Genomic DNA, 23,591 nt, shown 5'->3' with positions numbered 1-23,591 from the left:
CCTTTAGCATCCAAGTAATGATCCATTGTCAGGGTTTAAATCCATTCATTGCTCCTTCAGAATTTAGGTGTAACTGAAGAGGTTTCTGTGATCATCTGGTATTTGCAGACCTCACTCTGTCATGTGAAAGAGCTGTCCCATCATCCTTCTCCCTTACCACCCAGACCAATTCTAATTGCTTTGAGCTCTGATCCTGGGCTCTTTTAGTGCCACCAGAACCTGATTAAACTTTTAGATGTTTCACAGGGGCTGTAGGCTCTTGTCAACACTAACCTGTTATCGTGCCCTTCGAAGTACTTTTTCTCTAGTGTTGCGGTGAACTGGGAGATCTTATTTAGCATTTATTAAATAGTAAATAGCTAATTACTCAAAGTAGCTATTTACATATTGAATTTATTTTTCTTGGCATCTTTAATGTCGGATTAACATTTTCTTCCTACAGCTGGAAGATACTTACACAGAATAAAACATTCCCTTATTTAATCTCAAGTGGAATATACGATAAGTGTGATCATTTTAATTTGTGTCATTTATTAGTAGGAGAGAGGTATTGTACAGGTGGGATGCTCCATCACACGCCAATTAGCAGGTGGCTTTGAGGGCAAGAGAGAAAACACTTTCATCAAGGGGATCATAGCAGTCACAGAAGTAGAAGTTCAGCTCTGGGAAAAATAGAGGAAATGACATTGGGATGTGTGATTTGGAAACTGGGGACAGAGCTTTAAAGCAGTAATAATAACACTGTACAGATATCCTAAGAGAATACTCAAAATAGAAAGTCTGGCACTTCCTTTGTAAAAAAATCACATTTTCTTTTTCTAATCATGAGAGAACCACAGAAAGTTAGATCTGAAGGAGACCTTACTGATCTAATGAAAGTTCGTTACGTAGATGCGGGAACTGAGGCACAGAGGAGTCTTACTCAACGTACTTTAAATTAGTACCGTGGACACATGTAAAATCCAAGCCTGCTGTCTCCTCTTCTGGTGAATTTTTAAAAAATATATATGGTAGCTTTTTTTTTTTTTTTTTGCCTGCAGCATGCCCTTGTCAGTTGGTCCTCTGATGGCCCATATCAAGGTGTGTCATTACACTGCACTTATATCAGGGAGAGGGTCAATGTATGTTTTTAAAAGAGGATCATGACAGGCTCACAAATAGAAATAAAGAAAGAGCAAAATAGAATAGAGGCACAAAGCAGCCCATGGCTTTAGAATTTGGAAATATCTTTATAAGAAAGCAAAGTTAACCACAGAAAGAAGGGGGTATTGGTTTTGCTAAGGAGTAGCACTATAGTTCACTGTTAATCTCGTTGACCTGTTGAGCTTGTTTTGTTATTTGAAGGCATAGATGCAATATATCTCTGTTTTTAACAAGCATTAGAAATTCAGCAAATATTTGTTTAATCATATGAACAAAGTTGATTGTAAGATTCGTTGAAACAGGAAGTATGTCAGTCTCTTTAGTTTCCAGCACTGAGTGCAGAATCCATTTTATTAACTGTTTGAGAAAGTATTTTGGACTGATTAAATGCCACATGCTTCTGGAGGCTTTTGGAGACCAACCTTCGTCCCTCGGTTGATGTATTTGGGGATGATTTTCCTTGGTATGTGTATACTGCCCATTTTCAAATGGGGGGCTGATACTTAAGGTAGATAGCTTCTGCTGGACTCTTCCTGCCCTCACTCTCCACCCTTCTCCACGCAATGGAGGCTGATTCACATGAACTGCACCAACAAGCTCCCATGCTCTCTGGTTTCTGGTTGGGTTCAGTCAACGTGGAGCCCTGATGGGAGACTGGAGGGAGAAGATTTGGGTCCAGGTATTTATTCCTCTAGCTTCCTCCGTGAGAAGATGCTTCAAAGTTGTCTATGTCCCTCAACCTAAGATCTTAGGGTCTCAAGGTGGCCTTCTAGTCACTAATTTCTTCTTCTGAGTACCAATGGACCACTCCCTTGTCTCACTTTATTGGGGTCCAGGAGTGAGAGTGGCTCTGCTGTTATTTCTAGCAGGTTATGATGCTATTCCTTACAGTTTTCCTACATCCCACCCACATACTTGTAAATAGTTTATTATGCCCTCATTCAGATTACCCTAGTTTACGTGTTGGTCAGCTATCTCATCTTGGACTCAATGCCTAACTAATTAGTACTGTGCTAAAACATAAGTAAAGAAGTGAAGAGCTGAAATCTTTGCCCTATTTTGTTGCTCTCCTTAACAACCCTCTAACTCGATCTTCTGGCTCCTCTCATTTTAACCCCACCTTCAGCCTTTGCATCTTGGTTTACCAGGTTTTTTCATGTTACCCTCAACTCCCCAGTCTCGCGCAAACTTATCTCCTTCACCTGGTTTCAGTCATGTGTGGAATGATTTCACCTCCCTTCCATGTGTTCCTGGAGTACATTGCCTGGGATTCCCCAGGTCTGCTTCCTTCATGGGACCAACCCCTGAAGACAGCTTTCTGACAAGTTCCAACTGCATTAAGAATGAGCCACTCGTGTGTCCCTTTACTTATCTACAATAGGACAGTTGTTGCAAGTGAACCCACTCTCTTTCATCTATGAGAAAACCATTCCCTCCTATACTGCATCGACTGAAACTTCAGTCATCTCCCTGCCACTCAGGTTGGTGTGTTGGCATACATACTTTACAAGGTTACTGGCCCTTAGTCTAACAGAGCAATACCTTTAACAGGTGAATTCCTTAAGGTTGGGACCTTGGGTTATACAAAATTAAATGAGTTCCCTGATGTTATCAGTTCTGTAAATCCAAAGTTTTGTTGTATTTACATAAAATGAAGGTCCATTAAATTTTATCCTCTTTGTACTCTATCCCCAAAATGGTATTATAAATTTTCTTCTCCTGGAGTTCTTAATGATCCAAAATAGACTCTTTAAGGAGATCTACTGACAGTGTTCTGAAATGTAGACCTGCTGCCCTAACTATAATTTTTTTTCACAGAAGGTCTGGCTGCTGTTGTTTGTAGATTTGCCTTAAAATCTGTGCATGTAAAATATTAAACACTAAATGCTGAGACATGGTAGATAAAAATACTTATGTCTCTCTGCCTGCATATCAGGGGAGAGGACTTTGTTAGGAAATATTCATGAGAAAGTAAGAGACTGTTGATGAAGCAGGGCTCAGATGCTCCTTAAATATCAGGTCAGAATGAATAATAGCATTGAGACTTTATCCTAGTAGGAATGGAGTATGAGAATCTATCACTCTCCAGGATAGCCTTCAGAGGGGAAAGAATGGAGGAGGGATTGATGAGGATCTATCAGTAAAGCATAAGAGTGATTTTTGGGTTCAATACTAGTAATTACTAGACACCTGAGAGTGAATCTGACAGACATCAAGATAGAGAGTGTTCTAGATATCTCACTGAAGAGTATATATGAGTCACAACTGCCCTCTAAGAGTGTTTATGATTCAGAAAGTGTCTCTAGGTTCACTGACCTGCTAGAGAAGTGTCCTCACAAGAGTAGGCTGAGTAAATTTCAGGGTACCAGTAAACTACCCCACCATCCAAAAGTCTCCCAAGTCATTAAGAATGCCCTTAAGATGGCTCCCTGAAAGTCACTGTAGCTTGAAACTGTAGGAAACTATTTTTACCTCAGAGGCTTCTGAGCTTTGTTTGGAGGAGGAAGAGAAACATCTTCTTGATCTAAGAAAATGTGTTAAAATAGGTGAGGAGTAGCTACAAAGAATCTGGAAGAAAAAGTATTGGTTTGCTGGGTCTGATCATGACAATTGGTTGGAGGGCTGGAAAGTATGGGAGCCATAGCAACAAGTTGATAGCAATGTTGCTATTGGCATCTTGAATCAGGATCCAAACATATGGTCGACTTTGGAATGTTTCCTTATTAAAAGAAAGCAAAAAGATGCCGTCTTACTAGCAGCCATCTATAGTTCTGTAAGACTGTCACCACTAAACCCTATAACTTCTCCTCTCTGTGTTCCTAGGTCCAGCCCCTCGTCCTCCATAAAGCCTCACCTGACGAACCTTGCCCACTGTGAACTCACTTTACCCATTGTGTAGACCCTGACACTTATTTTCCTATCCTATATATTTAGGTAACTTACAATTAGATTATAATCTCATGAAATGAGGGGCAGCATCTCTCAGCCTTCTTTAATTCTCCAACATTAGCACTGAGTCTGCCTTATAATAGTAAGTTCTTAAAAAATACCCTGGTGGCAGACTGATAAAATAATGCTTAATAAATACGCTAGTTGTTAGGCTGATCCCGACATTGCCGTCATGTTCTAGAATATTCTCGGCTAGCTAGTGAAGTCAAGCCATTTTGGCCATTAACATTGCTTGGTTTCCTATTTGTCTACTGCTGATACTGTGTCAGGTATTTGACCTTAGAGACACACTGGAGACATGCTGTACATGTATTTAGTTTTTCAAGTGTTCTATAATATGTTATTTCACCTACATAGGTATTGAACTTTTGAGCAAAGATGGATGCTTTCCTAGGATGGCTTCCTGTGCAAGAATAGTGAATGAAAATAAGTGAAGGAAAGAATGAATGGCTCATTGAATTGATGACCCTGTATCCCTCAAACCTTTCTAATATTTGGAACTGAGTCTTCCACACTCTAGGCTGAGCCTCACGCCAGACCTTGCTATCTAGGACAGGGAATAAAAGGAATCATGTCAAGAGATCTAGCTAGTTCTTCTGTTGGTCATAATCTGAACTAGTGGCCCTGTTTTTCAGTAACTCCCATCTCGAAAGTCTCTGTTCAATGCTGCATCCCCAACTGGATTTCCTATCTCTGAACTTGTAAGATCTTCTTGACTGGATCTCTGATTCCTGATGTTATGTTTCCTAGTGTCATATTAGCCCAGTAAAGGGGGTTAGGTTTGATCCTAAAGCCACTGAAAGTTTTATGTGTAATTGTGTTAATCTTCAGGTAAAGCCCACTGCTGTCTGGATAAGTTTTCAGCTTCTCAGCGTGGCATGCGAGGGCACCCAGCATCCAGCTGATGCCAATTTGTCTGCTTCTTATCTTGCTGCTCCTCCCAGAAGAGTCTCCATTACTTCTAGAATTTCCCATGTGCCTTCACCTTTGGTTCCTCCTCTTTGGGACAGTTTTCCCTTTCCTTTTCCCTTGGTTAACTTTTACTCAGTCTTTAGGTTTCAGCTTAGGTATTACTTCCTCTACTAAACTCTGGTATATTCCCAAGGTACCACACCCTTGCCTTATCAAGCATAATAGCATACTGGATCTGAATATCTTACCTGATTTCTATATTCTCCATTAGATGCTGAGTTTCATGAGGCCAGAGACCACAACAGTCTTCTGCATCATTTTATCCCCAATGATCAATATCCCTTTAAATGAGAATGAATATGTGAAAGGATGGATATCAATCTCTCCTACTTAGACCTCCTCTGATACTTTGGATTCCTAAGATAATATAAATTCCAGCTGTGATCCAGAATGAGGAAATATGTCTGATTTTCTTTGTAGACTTGTGTCTCTCATACACATACACTCACACACACAGACACACAAATAGAGACTGAGAAATGGATAGCAGTGGGTGTCAAGAACTCAAGGAAAGCCTTACCTTACTTAGTGGAAAATATATTTTCTATAAATGTGCTTGGTAAAATGAATTGTTACTAAATTAAAGTAAATCTACTTAAAATCAAGGGTCATTTGACAGATCCATATAACATAGTGATTCCCACCTAAGCCCAGGCATCATCTTATTTGCCTGTTTTCTCAGTGTGTGAAAAGCACTCAGAAAATTCACAGCTTGTCAAATGATAAGGAATCACCCAGTCTGGGAAAATGTTCAGATCCAGAAATTACAAAGCCCTGCTTCTTTAATGAAGCAAAAATCTACTATCTTTGGTTTGCAGAATTGAACTTTGCAAAATGGATTTTCATGAGAGGCTTATTCATGACTTAGAAAAATCTTGTTGAATGAGTTGACGAAGGTGTTAAGGTTGAAGATGAAATAGATGTGAGGACCAAGCAGGGACACACTGGCCTCTGGGTCTTCTGAAACCAGTGCAGAGAGCAGAAGCTCCGATGGACCAAACCAATAATTCTTCCGTAGTTTTTATTTGACTCTGGAACATGTGGATCTTGAAAACAGTCTGTTGTGACATCTTAAGTATTCAGTGTGTCACGGCCTTGCATTCATGGAAAGGGGGGTGGGGTTCTACAATAAATGAAAATCGTTTCAGAGGACTGCCCTGTAAACAATGCAGAGTCAACATTGCTGACAGCAGGCAGCTAGAGCCTGCAACAGATGCTGCTTTGCATATGGTTGCCTTCTCAGCTTTCAAGAAAACAGGTTACTGAAACCCACCTACCTGTCCTTCATCAGCTGATGTGTACAGTACACATACGCCGTTGAGAGGAAAACAGAATGTCCTGAAGGGGAGATAAATTGATGCTTTGTTCCTTCAGATGTTATATAACTTTCACCTCCAGGATAATAGAAACATCATGTTTTGCAAACAGTTCTCACTTTGAAATATATACTTGGCTGTGCTGAGGCCCTTAGGGCTCTGGCTTTCCTTTTTGACTTGTCATTCTGTTTTGTCATTACATAAAGTGTGAACTTGGGAGCTTGGCTCTCTGAGACACGGGGGTAAAGGCGGCTGTTGAAGTCATCAAATTGGCTGAAAGCCAGTTTCTCACACCTCCTCACCTTGGCTCTGAACTTAACTGCATGCTCTGCCATCTCCTAGGGTTAAAAGAGGGAACTGTCCCCTTCAAGGACCGTGACTCTGGGACCCCTTTGCTTTACCAGTTGGCAACTTTTCCCACTCTGATCACCCTTACATTTTTGCCCCTGAAAGTAATTCAAGTTCAAAAAATGTAAGGGAAATTCATGATTCCATCTATAAACAACTGAGGTAAATTTAACATAGTATTTCATGTTACCCAGTACTACTTGTTTGGGTTTAAAGTATGAAATTTGTTTGTTATGTTTTCAGTTCTTTTACTCTTTAGACCCTTCTCTCAGATTCCAGTTCCTGCAGGGGAAGATCTGGTCAGTTTAGTGTGCTTTCTCTCTTTCTCTACTCCGAGTCTGAGCCACCTTTAATCCCATGTTAGTTTCTGGAGGAATAAAATGATGTCTTATTTAGGTACTACACAATTTGGAGGTCCTCAAGACCACCCTCACTTCTGACATCAGTTGCAAGTTCAGGGATAATCAAGACCACATTCAGGTTTAATAGTTTGCTAGAAGGACCCAGAACTCTCTCAGGCGTGTGGTTTATTACAGCAAAATGATTCAGATTAAAGTCAGCCAAGGGAAGAGGGGCATAGGACAGGGCCCCGGGAGAGTTGCAAGCAGGAAGCTTTCAGTTACCCTCTCGGTGACTTACATGGACAGTGTATACTTGTCTCAGTAACCATGTGTGAAGATACACACAGAGTATTGACAACCGGGGAAGCTCACCCCAGCCTTGGTGTCCAGAGTGTTATTGGGGCTCAGTCATGTAGACATGCTTGACCACCCGTGTGTCTGACCTTAGACTCTAGCCCCTTCAAAGGCTGAACTGATATAGTAAATCACATTTTCAGCATAGACTATCTGGCATGTCCCAAGTTTGTAAGCACACTCTTATCAGGCAGGACATTCAAAAGGCTTAGACCTCTTAGGAGACAACACAAAAGCCAGACCTGTCTTTGGGCAAGAATAATCCTTTGCTGCATAGGTACTTTATGCCTCCAGTTAAAAATGTTTTGGTCTTTTCCAACTGTTAGAATTTTTTTTAAAAAATAAATTTATTTATTTATTTATGGCTGCTTTGGGTCTTTTTTGCTGCACGCAGGCTTTCTCTAGTTGTGGCGACTGGGGGCTACTCTTTGTTGCGGTGTGTGGGCTTCTCATTGTGGTGGCTCTTCGTTGTGGAGCACGGGCTCTAGACGCGCGGGCTTCAGTAGTTGTGGCTCGTGGGCCCTAGAGAGCAGGCTCAGTAGTTGTGGCGCACGGGCTTAGTTGCTCCGCGGCATGTGGGATCTTACCGGACCAGGGCTCGAACCCATGTCCGCTGCATTGGCAGATGGATTCTTAACCACTGCGCCACCAGGGAAGTCTCCAACTGTTAGAATTTTTGTTGTTGTTTACAAATATATATATATATATATATTTATATTTTTTTTTTTTTTTTTTTTCTTTTTTTTTTTGTGCGGTACGCCGGCCTCTCACTGCTGTGACCTCTCCCACCGCGGAGCACAGGCTCCGGACGCGCAGGCTCAGCGGCCATGGCTCACGGGCCCAGCCGCTCCGCGGCACGTGGGATCCTCCCGGACCGGGTCACGAACCTGCGTCCCCTGCATTGGCAGACGGAGTCTCAACCACTGCGCCACCAGGGAAGCCCTAGAAATATAGTTTTTAACCAGCAGAAACATTTTAGTTTGAGATAAATGAATATTTGGGGTCTCCTTCTTGACAACCTTGCTACCAGGTGGTATGTTTCAGAAGGCAAGTCTCAGGATGAATTCTGCCATGTATACAAACCCTTATTAGCAGGCAGGTGAGAAATAAATTTTGAAAGAGTGCAAAAGCACTTTTAAAATTCAATAAAGTCTTGGCTCTCTGTCCTTTTAAGGCATTCTACCAACCTTGAGCAAAAAGTTCATTTGAGGCAGATATGAAAGTGTTCTAGCTTCATGATTAGATAAGTAGTTAGGTGACAGAATCATTTTGAGTCTGAGCACAGAACCCAGTGCCCTACGTCCAGGGGGCCCTTTCTTAAGGTTGTAGGTTGCTCCTGCCATCAGATTCTTACATTCTGTCCAGCAAATGCGAAAGATATATGACACATGTATATGTGATATATGATATTCTGCCAATCTTGAACTCATTTCAGCAGTGGAAAACCATTTCTTATGCTAATTATAAAACCCTTCAGCAGTGGTAAAACCTTCAAGAGAGTTGATACTGGTAGCTCTCTGGAGTGTAGATTCTTGATTATTCTTTCAGATGCTAACTAAACACTCCATAGTATGTATCCTAATTAGAATACATCGAATGTTAACTAATGAACCCTAGGATATACACAAACTCTAACCTGTGACTATATCACACTATCTATGCCGAAATATTTTAAAGTACACCTTAGACAATATAAAAGGCCCTTCTAGAAAAGGCTGTTTCTTCAGCTCCTCTGATTTCAAAGGTTCACCTGGATGATTTGATCTTCTTTCCCCGCCTCTTTCCTCCCTCCCTCCCTCCCTCCTTCTCTCCTTTCCCCCTCCTTCCCTCCTTTCCCCCTCCTTCCCTCCTTTCCTCCCTCCCTCCTTTCCTCCCTCTCTCCCTCTGTCCCTCCCTCCTTTCCTCCCTCCCTCCATCCCTCCCTCCCTCTCTCCCTCCCTCCCTCCTTCCCTCCATTCCCCCTCCTTCCCTCCTTTCCTCCCTCCTTCCCTCCTTTCCTCCGTCCCTCCCTCTCTCCCTCCCTCCGTCCCTCCCTCCTTCCCTCCTTTCCCCCTTCCCTCCTTTCCCCCTCCTTCCCTCCTTTCTTCCCTCCCTCCGTCCCTCCCTCCTTCCCTCCTTTCCCCCTCCTTTCCCCCTCCTTCCCTCCTTTCTTCCCTCCCTCCGTCCCTCCTTGCCTCCCTCCTTTCCTCCCTGCCTCCCTCCTTTCCTCCCTCCCTCCATCCCTCCCTCCCTCTATCCCTCTCTCCTTCCCTCCTTTCCCCTCCTTCCCTCCTTTCCCCCTCCTTCCCTCCTTTCCCCCTCCTTTCTTCCTTTCCTCCCTCCCTCCCTCTGTCCCTCCTTTCCTCCCTCCCTCCATCCCTCCCTCCTTCTTTCTTTCCTTCCTTCCTTTCTTTCCCAATCTTCCAGTTTTGTCATAAGACCCCTTGGCTCCTCACATCTCCTTTCTCTCACTGTCACTTCACTGGCCCAATTTGAGTTTCTTCGGCACAAGTCCTAAGACATATTCACAGGTGAGAAAGTATCACTGATTCTGGCAAAATTTTATGGGTCATTCTTAAAGCATCCCACATTTATAGCTTCTCATTCAGCAAATTTTTATAAAATCCTACTGTTTGTCAGTAAACTTTTTGTTTTTAAGGAGAGTGGTTCTGAAAGAGTGGTCCGTAGAAACCTGGTGGTCCCTGGGACATGTTCAGAGAGTCTGCAAGACCAAAACTGTTTTCATAATAACCAGAATGTTATTTGCCTCTTACATGGTATTGACATTTGCAGTGATGTTGCAAAAGCAATGGTGGGTAAAACTTCTAGCATTTAATAATCAAGGCAGTGGCACCAAACTGAAGAGCGGTTATCCTAGTCTTTCCGGTTAAAAAACAAAAAGCCAGTTTCTTTTAAAATTGTCTTTAATGAAGCAATACAATTTATTAATTTTATTAAACCTTGACCCTTGAGTAATTATCTTTTTAATATTTTGTGTGACAAAATGGGAGGTATACATAAAACATTTTTGCTTTATATTGAAGTACGAAGGCTCTCATGAGGTTGAATTGTGAGCTGAACTGTTGGCTTTTTGCATAGAATACCATTTTTCCTTGAAAGAGCCACTGATACACAACCATACACATCTATGGTTGTTCAGATTTGTGTATTCGACAGACCTTTCCTTAAAAACATCAATTCAAGGAAACAAACTACCATATTTTTTGCCAGGGATAAAATTGGAAATTTCAGGTAAAAATTTACATTTTTGAAAACTTGTGTCTACCCCGAGCTTGAAAACTTCCCATTCTTAAAGATTTTTCTGATAGCTCAATGGTGATACAAGGGTGACTTTTTGATATTGTGTAGTGAAATGTGTGAACATTTGGAAGATCAGTATAACTTAGTAAACGAATATTTTCTAAAAAGTATCAATGTATAATGTCACAGAATTATGTGTGGTAAGAGAACCATTCAATGTACAAGATAGACCAATCAATTTTAATGTAATAGAGTAAAAATATTTACTTAGACAATTGAAGTTTCCACATTGTAACTAAATTTTAAAAAACTTCCACTTACTGAGTTTTGGTGTAGTTTCAATAAATAATATCCATAATCATCTGAAAAGAGCTATGAAGATACTTCTCCTTTTCTTAAGTATTTATCTGTATGAAGTCAGATGTTTTTCATACACTTCAGCAAGAGTAACCTCTCAACATGTAGAATATAGACCCTTATATGAAAATTCAGCTGCTTCTATTAAGCCGAACATTAATGATATTTGCAAAAATGTAAAACATTGCTGCTCTTCTCACAATTCTTTTCTTTGGGAAATATAATTATCTTTTATAAAAATATATCATTTTCTTTAAAAAATAATGGGTTTATCATCATTCATTTAAAATAAATATATATTTGAATTTTTCAGTTTTAATGTCTAATAAAAAGTGGCAAATGTAACATCCATCACCATTCATAGTTACAAATTTTTTTCTCGTGGGGAAACAAGCAATTTTCAGATATGTAATAGAGTATTATCAACTATAGTTACCATGCCCTGCGTTACATCCCCATGATTGATTTATTTTATAACTAGAAGTTTTTACCTGTTGATCCTTTTCATTCATTATGTTTCTTCTTGATGAGGTAGTATATCCTTTAATAATTCTTTCAGACAGGTTTGACTGTGGATGATAAATTCTCTAAGTCTTTGTATGCTTCACAAGTGAATGACAATTTAGTATATATTTTATTTTCACAGTTTCACTTACTGTGTTACCTTCTATCTCTGTTTTTGCTGATGAGAAATCTAACTCGTATTTCCTTGTAGACAATCTGTTTTCTCTTGGATCTAAATGCCTGGATTAGGCACAGTGGCAGAATTTTTAAAAAGGTGTGTTTGGGACAGATGGTACTTCCAAATCCTACTGTACAGACAGATGTCAATTTTGCTTCTGAATTAGGCTTATGTCCCTGGGCCTTTCACTGTTCCCAGCCCATAAGAGGTATTCAATATAATTGTTGTGGTTATTTGTTTTGTTTTATTTTTTAGTAAAGAATGAATGAATGAGTGAATGAATGAAAGAATGAATAAACCTTGCCAACTGTGTGGGCAATTATTATAAAACTCAAATTTCTTGATAGTGGAGATACTGCTGAAGGATGTTAATTTGAGAGTCTAGACACTAAAGCTTTGTTGATCACAGACACAAACTGAGAAGTCAGTTTGGTGGTTACGATTGGCAGAAATCTTGTGTCTCATTCCATTTTGCAAGAGCTCAGACATTCTTGCTAAATTTTGCTGGCTGGGCTGGAGTGGGCTTCTGACCCAGTGTGGTCAGAAATGGTGTGATTATAGGGGCCACTACATGCCATGCCTAGGAGTGAAGTCCTCAGGAATATTTCAGGACTTTGAGTCCAGCCATGAGAGAAAAGCAAGAGGTCAGGAACAGAAGAGCTCAGAACCCATTAGTCAAGGAAATACAAGGTGATGTGAGACAAAAAGATCTTAACCAAAACAAGGGTGCATGTTGTGGGGACCTGGTTCAGGATGTCACCTGGTTCAACTACAATGTCAGATCAGAAACTGTGGTGAGTTTACCGTGATACCATGATGATTTACTCTGCCAACTGCAGTTACATTTGGAAAAAAATATTCTTAATGTCACTTCTCTAAACAGTTTGTGTAGACGGTCAACACCAGATGTTAGTAAAATCTCATTATCTGATTCTGCTTGTTGGTCTCACACCCTCCTTCTGGTAACCTGCTCTGGGTGCTTTGTAGAGAATATTGTCTGGATTAGCAATGATTTTTACACTCTCTTTTAACCACTGGAGATATGTAGGCTACTATATCTACTGCTTAAACCACAGGCACACACATACACACCCCTAAGCAGCCCTACACACACATAGACTTACACACAAACATACACTCATGTAAGTACTTAAGGAAAAGTCTAGGGACATGTATTGTCATATGCAGAAACTCAAAGCAAAATCTTTGAGATCAGTGAACTAAAATTTTGTCTGCCCCCCAGCCCCCCCCAAAAGGTTTATAAAGTTGAAAAACATGAAGAATACCCTTCCCCCCTTTCCTCTCAATCCAGGTTAAGTGCTGTGTGGTCACCTTCTTGGTTTCTGTGTGTGATTGAATCCTACTACCTGTATTGTTTATCTCTGAGCTTATCCCTCCCCTCAGGTTCCTTTTCCTCACCCCACTGTTGCAAACAACAGGGGGTGCCATTCTTTTACAACGTTTGTGTTTGTCTTTGACCCTATTCTCTTTCTTTGAGTACTAGGGTCAAAATTTTGTTCTAGTCTGGAGTTGGTAATGTACATTTGCCTTTAAATCCCTCCCTGGGAAAACCTTGGTTTCTCTTAGAGGCTGGCATACCCAGCTCCCATCTCACACCTGCTTCCAGCTGCCACATTTCATGAGCCTGCTGTGCTGAAACATATTACAATGGCAGGCACTGACAATTTTACATAATCCCCAGAGCCAGGGAAGCTGGATCAAGGGAGAGTTTACCCAGTGAAAATCAAGCTGAAGAAAAGGTGAAAGAATTCAACTCTTTATTAGCAATTTTGAGTTCTCCATCTTGAGGAGCTGAGAAAGCCTGCCTCTGTGAGTCTGAGCCAGAGTACTAGATGCTATGTTCTAAATGGTTGGCGGTGGAATTGAAACTTATAGGCAACACTGAAATGTACAGAAAAATCGTTGTATTTCTACAAAACCGAACTCCAATTGCTAAGTCAGCTTAAAATCCCAATCAGGGCATTTTCCTCTCTAAAATATTCTCCACTCTTCTTCCAGGACAGTGTGTAGACAGGAAGTGAGAAGCTCCAAGGCAACAAGGAGGACGTATCTGCTTTGTAGACTCTGCCTGCTCCTTGTGTCCTTATTGGCCTCTGCTGAGATGACTCCTTTCTCTGTGGCTGTGGTTATTAGCTGTCTCCAATGGGTCCCAGTTGATGGAGCACATTGTTTTGTTGCACCCACCCAGTGCACCATCACTGCCCCTGGCTGCTGGACCACCTGCTAACCAGGTAGGTGCCCTACCTCAGTTCTCATGTACGGTTTGAAGCTCAGTGACATTATCTCCCAGGATTCTAGATTGGAACTGAGCATCTGGCATCCTTTGTTGTAAGGTCTTCCTGCCCCTTGCAATGGCAGATGTCTGGCAGGAAATTGTAACTGTAGACCAGCACCTTCAATTTAAGAATTCTAAGTTCCTAATAGCATTGGGGGTTCAGTGTAACTTTATTTATTTATTAATTTATTATCTTTGCTTACAGTTTATTTTTTTTAACATCTCTATTGGAGTATATTTGCATTACAATGGTGTGTTAGTTTCTGCTTTATAACAGAGTGAATCAGCTATACATATACATATATCCCCATATCTCCTCCCTCTTGCGTCTCCCTCCCACCCTCCATATCCCACCCCTCTAGGTGGACACAAAGCACCGAGCTGATCTCCCTGTACTATGTGGCTGCTTCCCACTCGCTATCTCACTTCGTCCCAGCTTAACCCTTCTCCCTCCCCGTGTCAAGTCCATTCTCTATGTCTGAGTCTTTATTCCTGTCCTGCCCTTAGGTTCTTCATAACCTTTTTTTTTTTTTAGATTCCATATACATGTGTTAGCTTACAGTATTTGTTTTTCTCTTTCTGACTTACTTCACTCTGTATGACAGACTCTAGGTCTCATTTTCCATTGAAATGTGTTTTAGTTGTTTATGATTTGGTAATTTACTTTTTTTTTTTAAAGTAATAGATATAAAACTGAAGGATCCTGTACATATGTCTACAAGAATAGTTAATTTCTGATAAACTTGGTCACTTGTAATGTCAGTCTCACAAGACCAGTTGTATAAAATGGTTCATCTCAGTGGTGATGTAACAAAAGGAGATGTGGTTCAAATAACTAAAGCAGATATTGGTGAGGAGATTTAGAAATTTAGAAGTTAAACATCTGCTTGATGTGCTCAAAACCTGCAAAGTATAGGGTTTCATAACAGGATTCTAGCATCTCCTTTTGTCAGATGCCCCAGTAAACTGCAGAAATAGCTATCTCTTTTGATTTGATAATGCTGGTCTTTGATCTTAACAGTATTCAGGAAGGATGTAAGGTGAATTGGGGAGAAATTAAAATGTATACTGAGAGAACTATCTTCAATAACCATAAATTACTCTAAATGTGTGCATGCATATGTTAGCTTTTCTTGGAAATAAGTACTATTATTTCTTTCCTTGCCGGAGGACGGAAAAATAGGAAATGTAATTGACGTCATGAAAGTTTACAGTTGTGAATCTAGGGGTACATTTCTATTTCTAAGTGAAGAAGGAACACTTTCATTGCAATTAGAAAATTATAAGGCAAGAGCCAATTCAGAACTAGAGTCGTGACTGTAAGTAGCATTTACATCACAACATATAGTTTATAAAACATTACTTCATTTCATCCTCACAATGTTTTGGGGAAGTTACGTTCTTCCTAATTTACTAGTGAACCCGTCTGATAAGATTTACCTGATTCACCAGGTAAGTCAACTATGAAGTAAACTGGGATTTGCATTTTATAATAATTACTTAGCAAATCAGTTCCCTAATAACAGATCTTCAGGTGCACTTATGTACGTACTTTATTTAATTTTTTTTTTTTGCGGTACGCAGGCCTCTCACTGCTGTGGCCTCTCCTGTTGTGGAGCACAGGCTCCGGATGCGCAGGCTCAGCAGCCATGGCTCACGGGCCCAGCCACTCGGCGGCATGTGGGATCTTCCCGGACCGGGGCACGAACCCGTGTCCCCTGCATCGGCAGGTGGACTCTCAACCACTGCGCCACCAGGGAAGCCCCCTATGTACATACTTTTATTCAGTATTTTAGAGACACTGAAATAATGTCACTTCTGTAATACAACTTAGTCATTAACTGAGATTCATTTGCCTTAACTTTTCATCAGGAAACTTTTAAGTCTATAGGAAAGTAAAGAGAATTGTATAACGAACACCCATACGTTTATCAGGTAAATTTAATCATTGTGTACCTTTCACCATATTTGCTTTCTACATTTTTTGCTGAAATATCTAAAATAAATCGTAGACTATGATATTTCATCCCTAAATACTTTAGAAGGCATACTCCCCAAGTAAAGTTTTTCTATTTAACCACCTACTTAACCTGATATTATCATCCATAGCCCTTAATATTAACTAATATCCCATCTATATTTAAATTTCCCTCATTAGCCTTTAAATGCATTTTAGTGTTGGTGTGTTCAAAGTGGGATCCAGTTAAGATCCACACATTACCTTTGGCTGTTTTTTCTTAATAGCTTTTCATCAGGAACTGATGTACCCTCCCTCCACCCCTTTCCCCCATGCCATGGCCCTGTTGAGTAGACCCAGCTGGTTATCCTATAGAAAGTTCCACCATCTAGATTTCTCAGACTGCTTCCTTATTTGACTTGTTCCTCTCATAGCTGCTGTTCCTGTTAGCTGGAAATTAGATCTACAATTTGGATTAGAGTGACAGTTTCTCCAATTAGAAAGACTGTTTCAGGGGTGAGGCATAGGGGCCATGAGTCTGGTTGGCTCACTCTTGGTGATGTTGACATTGACTATTATGTGAAGGTGATCCTCATTTACTTCCGAAGTACTGTAATTTTTTGCAGTATTTTTCACACTTTATGATTTCACATAATTCTGGACTCTAACTTGGACATGTGTACTCACTGAATTTTAGAAGTCAGCTTTTATTTTACGACATTGTTCAGGTTCTAGAGGATATTGAATGCAGGTATTTAACCAGTACAAAAAGATAGATGATGCTTTGGACAGTGCATTCAACATGTTTTTGAAATTAAACTAAATTTACCATTTTTTGCTAATGAGGCATTGTCAATTAAAGAAGAAACAGCCACATCTAGACTACTCCTTTCGATTCATATTTTCCCTTCATTTTTTTTGTCTAATCATATTCCCTGATGAGCTGTGTATGTGCAGCTTACCAACACTTTAGCGATCACAAGAGCAAATTCACAGATTAAAGGTTTTCCTCCTCTTCATGACTCTGCAGCACACGCAAACACACACATATACACACAGAGACAAATAGAACTGCAAAATAAATGTAACCCATTTACTCAATTTTCTGACACATTTTTCATATAACATTGATTATTAGGACAAGTGTCACTATCACTGTGTACAGTGTGTACATCTGTGTTTGTATGTGTGTATGTATATTTCCAAAAGCTAATTTGAATCTAAAATGGGCCTTGCAAGTGATTGCATTTTAGAATCAAGGGAATGTGTGAGTAAACCTGCTTTAGCTCAGATGTGTAAAGAAAAATCTTTCCTCTATATTCTGTATATTCACAGTTTTTCTGTATGGTGGTCTTGATGTGTTAATAATTTTTAAAGTAATTTTGTTTTCACTGAGAGTAGCACTTTTAAAGCTCTTTGGTGTAGGGACATGTGGCCTGGCTTCACTGATCTGAGAACACCACCACCTCTGAGTCCTATTATCATCCAGACGGTTTTCTTACTGAGCAGTTATGAAGGTTTATGACCAAGTTATAAACAGGAGAAGGGAGCTTATGTTAATGAGGTCAACACTGTTTCTGTTATGTCTTTGACTTATTAAACAGTCCCCCAAAGGGAATACCTTTTCCAAATGGACTAAACAGAGAGAGAAACTTTTACCAGCTGAAGACTTAAACTACAACTGTACTTCATGTTGTGGAGCTGAACTAAATTTACATTGGAACCGTACGATGATACCAATGTCGTAGCAACTCTTATAGTAATATTTATTTATGTATTTATATATATAGTTATTTCTATAACTGTTTCTTTGTCTCAGTCAACTAGGGCTGCCGTAACAAAATTCCATGGACTAGGTAACTTAGACCACAGAAATTTATTTTCTCACAGTTCTGGAAGCTGGGGAGTCTAAGATCAAGGTGCCAGCCAATTCGATTTCTGGTAGAGCTCCCTTCCTGGCTTGTAGGAGGTCGTCTTCTCACTGTGTCCTCACATGGCAGGCAGAGCCAGAGCAAGCGAGCTCTGTGGTGTGTCCTCCTGTGAGGGCCTAATCCCATCATGAGGGCCCCACCCCCATGACCTCATCTAGCCCTAATGGCTTTCCAAAGGGCCCATCTCCAAACACCCTCACTTTGAAGGTTATATCTTCAACATACGAATTTTGGGAGGACGCAAACAGTCAGTCCATGACAATCTTCATATGGGGAGTGAGTGAATGGGAGGAAAGAATTATATCTGTTTTGTTAGATTGATTGGTTTACAGATCAGCTTCTGCAGATTTAGGTTGTATGTGCCTTATTCCCCAGCTGCTGGGTTCTATATCACAGGAGATACTTTGGTCATGGTCCAGTGATACTTGATTGAATGAGAACATGCATGTCACTGCTGAGTTAGAGTAAAGGAAGACATTATAGAAAAGTTCAAATATTGAGTGTATTGTTGATAGTCTATATAGACTAGCTCATTCTAGCACAAGGAATATGAGCATACTGGTTGCAGTTTTGTCCTCAAGGTTTCAATGCTTTATCAATTTGCAATTATAGCCTTAGCTCAGGATTTGTACAGCTTTTGATAAGGAAGTCACCAGCTTGCAGTTGGGTGGGGTGGGTAACTAGACAGCTGCTCATGCATACCAATGAGGGTTTTGTCAATGCAAATTTGGAGAGTCCTTTAAAAAATTTAGCCCTAAGTGTCTACTTTGAGCTTTGGTGTGATATGTGATATGAGACCACTTAACCAGCAAGTTTACCTCTAATTTTAGCTTCACCTGAATTAGAGCTGGCGTGATATTGCATACTGCTACAGACATTAGCAACTTTAAAGTGCAGAAAGAAAGAAACTGAAATGAGATGCAGTCCAAGGGAAGAATCACAAGAATACCACTTGTGATTATTGTGTTGTTTCAAAATTTCAGGAAATCTCTGATGAATATTAGGGTAAAAGAGATAATTTGCTTCTTCACAGGAACACATTTTCAATGCTATTTATTTCCTACTTTGGCAGCTTACGACAATCTGCCTACATACAAAGGAAGCAAAACAAAACAAAACAAGCTGTTTGGGGAATTGATTATCCAACAAATCCCTCTTGAACAAGCCAGGGTCCCCAGTGAAAAAGGATGCTTTACATCTCTTGCGTACTCCTCAGATATCTGACCATCGGGCTGATGAAATGTCCCGTCAACCAAGACAGCTGGAGTGGCCACTGTGCCATTTTGTTTTGGATTTGTAGCCAGCCCAGGGGTATAAGCTTTGTTTTTTGTGTGAGGGGAGAGAAAATACAAGCTTTCCATATCCTCTCCTAGATTATTGAAGTGACCACTCCCTATGTTAGCTTAACATTCATCACTGCCAAGGGACTGGCATCCCTGAATTCATCTGCAGTCACAACAATGCTGACCCCCAAGTGCCAGTAGAGTGAACTGAGACTACCCGTTCTCCCTGACTATACAGGATGATGTCAGCTAGAGAAAGGGACAGTTACAATCGGGATAATAGTCATAAAACAACAAAATGGAAAATATCCTATAATTAGTGAGGGCTAATGATGCAGGAATTTATGGTATTAATTAACTAATCAAACAAATATTTATTTTGTGCTGGGAAGTATTATAAGATGTAAAGATCCCAAAGTGCTAAGGTGTTATCTTTAACTTAAGGGATTACTGAGAAGCAGATCAATACACAGACAAAAGTATTATGTACGCTGTGGTATGTTTATACCATTTACAAGAGAGACTCTTAGGAGTGAGCCAGCCTCCTTAATGGGGAGATCAGGAAAGGCTTTAAGGGAGAAGCAGAGAGTGAAATGTTAGGAAAAAAAAAAATCACAAAAAACATTACAAGGCAGTATATGGTAAATAAAAATGAGGGAACAAAATATCTACTTAATAGAGGCTTAGAGAAGGGAAAATCAACTTTCTGTTTGGAGTAGAAAGGGAAAATAACATAAAAGGGGAGGAAGTGGAAGTGGCCTTGAGTAATATTTGCTTTGTAGTTTGGAGGTGGAAGAGTTGTTCAACCTGAACTGTGCTAACACTGCCTTAGTCCCTTCTTGTGTATGCGACCTTTAAGGGACCAGGCCCAGTGACTCTAAGATAACTGGAGCAACAGAAAGTTGTAACCTTCTTGGTATATCTGGAGATGGGAAGATAGAGCTAAGTCAGCCCAAACTGGGCTTGTGATTGACATTTGATTTCCCAGTATTTTGTTATTGTGTTGCTTTTTTTAAAAAAAACAGTAATATACTTTTCTACAAATACATATAGAATTAGCTTGCTCTCCACTACAATGTAGCTTCCTATGAAACAGCATGGAGTAGAACTTATAAAGCAAGCAACAATATTATGGTACTAGAGAAGGAGGAGAAATGTGAGATTTATTCATTTAAACATAAATTTAGGGAAGGAGATCTCAGTTTACATTTTGAATTTGATTCTGTATCTCTTAAACCATTCCCAAGAAATCTTTGAGTAAATGTCCTTGGATTCCTGAATGATTGCTTCCCCTCTGAGCCATAATTGAAGTATTCTTACCGCTGTGTAAAGAATGGATTCTTGGTTGGGCAGACGATGTGATCTTACTGATCACTGAATAACTAGTCCTTTAGTTTAACATGAGATAGGGGATAGGTTTGTGAGTGTTCTTCAAAGATGCCTATTTCCGACTGAGGAGATTCTTCTCGATTAGTCAGTCAGCCACTTACTCACGCAAGTCCCGAAAAGTAATGTCTGAATGTGGGTGTGTATATCTTCTGGATGTGTGTAGCTTTGGGGGGGAACAGAACCCCAAACCCAAAAACCTGTAAATGGTTTGATGGATTAAATAGAGGCCTAAATTGGTATATGGCCTGTTACATTTCTATCAATATTCCCTTCTCAATATTATAGTAATTCTCTCATGCACAACAGTGCAGACTTTGTAGGAAAGTTTTGTTGTGTGGTGGAAATACCCCAGAGTTATAAAAGTGTTTGGATGGAGCCCTGGTTCCTTAGCTGTACCTTGAATTACCTCTAAGACCTCAGGTAAGTTGCTTCATTGGGGAGACTTTGTTTTCTTCCTGTTTTAGTGGAATGAGTAAAACTAGTTATCAATACAAACGCTTCATATTCAATAGTCTGTGATTCTAGGGATTCTATGAATAAACCAGAGTGATTTAGTTTCAGAAATGAGACTTTTAGGAATCTGTTCTTAGGGACACTTACATCATTTGATTCCTAGAGTGCCTAATTCAAGTTGACTACCAGGGCACAGCTCTCTATCACATTGCTGTGAGACTGATATGGAGTTTGGCAGTACTGTCTAGATTTTGAAGTTGAGTCATATAGAACACAGATGGAGAAGATGATTTGTGTAAGGTCATATTCGTCGTGTGGGTGACAAAACCTGTCCTAAGATAAAGTCATTTTTTATCCTACAGTTCTTGGCTACCTCAGAGGAATTTTGTTTCTGCTGATATTTCTACTCTCTGAATTTAGCTTATGATGGCAGAAAAACTAATAGGCCATTATGACCCTTTGGTAATTTGGGGTAGGTCTGTTGTATAATGGTAAGGAGGTATGGTTGTCAGGTTGAATCAGGACCTTCCATTTGGAGTCTTGTGGGGAACCAGTTTGTAGGATTTGTTCCACCCCTACTTTGCTTAATTTCATATCTATCTGACCAGCTGTATCAACAACTGTTTCACTAAAGCATTGATTACCTGCTACAGTATGCAAGGCATCGTTTTAGCCTCTATAGGAAACGCAAAGATGGTCCTCTTCAAAAAAAAAGAAAAAGAAAAAATTAGTGAGGGAGACTCAGTTCATAGTAAGAATATAATTGTTTTTTTGCAAAATAAATGCTAATTATACTATTTATATGGTAAAAAAAAAATACCTCAGAGACCTAGAACAAAACCATGACAATGTTTGGGTTTTTATTCAAAACTGATATTAAATTATGTTATAGGCAATTACTAGTTATATGCAGAAACTTAATCTAGTTCGTGCCTAATGGATAGAATCCCAAGTGACTCACGAAAAAGACTTGCTTGTTAGAACTACTTTTTCATTTGATAGGAAATGGCTAATTTAATTTTTCCAAGTTGAAATATGTAGGACAAATTATAATAGACCATTTTACTTCTTAAGAAATTTAAATTATTTGGCTTGCATGATACCCTATCATGAAAAATATTTTCACCCTACAGCTTTTTAGTTGTTCTAGTCCAATTTCCAGTCGGAGGATGAGGGTACTGCTACTTTTGATGTTGATATTTTAATTAAGGTTTAGGATGTGGACAATGAGAAACCAGAGGTATAATTTCTGTACTTGTAAATGTAGATTTGTATTTGAACCGGATTCCACAGTTCAAAGACTTGCGGGAGAGTAAAACTCCTTGCCCTATAAGCACGAAGGACATTATGCTTCCCAGGTGGCTTGAATGAGATAGTAACTGTGGTTATAAGGCCTTTGGATCCTTCCATTCTCTTATTTTCTGAATTTAGTTAAACAATGGAAGTAATTCCTGGTGTTCCGTTGTTACTGTAAGAGAGATAAGAAATGCATCTCAAAAAATATAAATGGGATGGACATGATCACCTAAAATGTTTGAGGTGATAGAACAGTCTCTACTTAGAATGATTTATGCTTCGAGGTTAAAGGATTTAAAAATCTGTTAACCTTCACCAGGTTCAGAGAAGTGCCTTTTATAGGTAGCGATTTTCAGGAGCCGTGCTATCTTCTGTGGCCTCCCAACTGTTTTCCTGCAGATACATTTTTCAACAAGATACGAGAAACAGAAGATTTTTCTATTAAAATAGAAATGCATTTAAGTCTTTCATTTCTCTTTGATTCTATAAGAGTAGAACAGGTGTAGAATAATACTCAGGTGAAATAAGTACTCTTCGTAAATACTGATTCAGAAAACTTTAAGATAAACTTTCTCTCATTTAAAAAGTTTTGCTGAGCCTTCTGCTGGCTCCCAAGGGAGGTTCCTTCCCTCAGACTGTAGGCATTAATGGCTATGGAAAAGCTCCATGTGGAGGGCTGGCTTACAAAGGGACAGTTGTTCCAGTTGGTCCCAGGAGCCTTGCAGCAGTGGACGAAAGGAATATTCCACCACCTTTCCATTAGACAACATTTCCATTGAACAAACTCTCTTCTAGGGAAGATTCCATTTTGAAAAATCTACAGATAAAAGATTATTTGCAGGATATTGGATTCAATAACGTTGATAAGTGTGTCCACCTTAGGTCTTCTCATAGTGATTAATACGCTAATGCTCGTTAGGACCACCCTGGTGAGGAGATGCTGTGGACATGGTCTTCTAAATGTATTGCACCAGGTGCCCCCTTTCTGTTAAACATCTATGGAATATTGTAAAAGAGTAAAATTCTGAGAAGGTTGGGGCAATGCTGCCTTAGCAACCACTGCATCTCCTGCCTTGGGCGAGGAGACAGGCAGGGGAAGATGGACCCGGGGAGCTCTACTGGTTTGTCAGACAAACCTCCCTTCTGTGGTGCATTAACTGCCTCATCGACACCCTCTGCTCCCCCCCTCGTGTCTCTGTCAGCACATAAAGAAGAAACTTCTTTTTCCCTCTTTATGCCGTAACCTTTCTCTGAACACGCGCTTTCTGTCTTGAGGCTCATCTC

At 40.0% G+C, this 23,591-nt stretch overlaps 1 long non-coding RNA gene across 1 annotated transcript in view; it reads left to right on the top strand.

The window, feature by feature from the left end:
* Nucleotides 1-23,591, top strand: part of LOC116761574 — a 263,648-nt gene that overhangs the window by 127,495 nt on the left and 112,562 nt on the right. Inside the window, exon 3 of the long non-coding RNA XR_004352061.1 lies at nucleotides 13,722-13,954. This is a non-coding gene — a long non-coding RNA (uncharacterized LOC116761574). The remainder of the gene's footprint in view (nucleotides 1-13,721; nucleotides 13,955-23,591) is intronic.

This window comes from Phocoena sinus, chromosome 11, assembly GCF_008692025.1.
Source record: "Phocoena sinus isolate mPhoSin1 chromosome 11, mPhoSin1.pri, whole genome shotgun sequence".
NCBI classification, from domain to species: domain Eukaryota; kingdom Metazoa; phylum Chordata; class Mammalia; order Artiodactyla; family Phocoenidae; genus Phocoena; species Phocoena sinus.
This window is presented reverse-complemented; position numbering and strand designations above follow the sequence as displayed.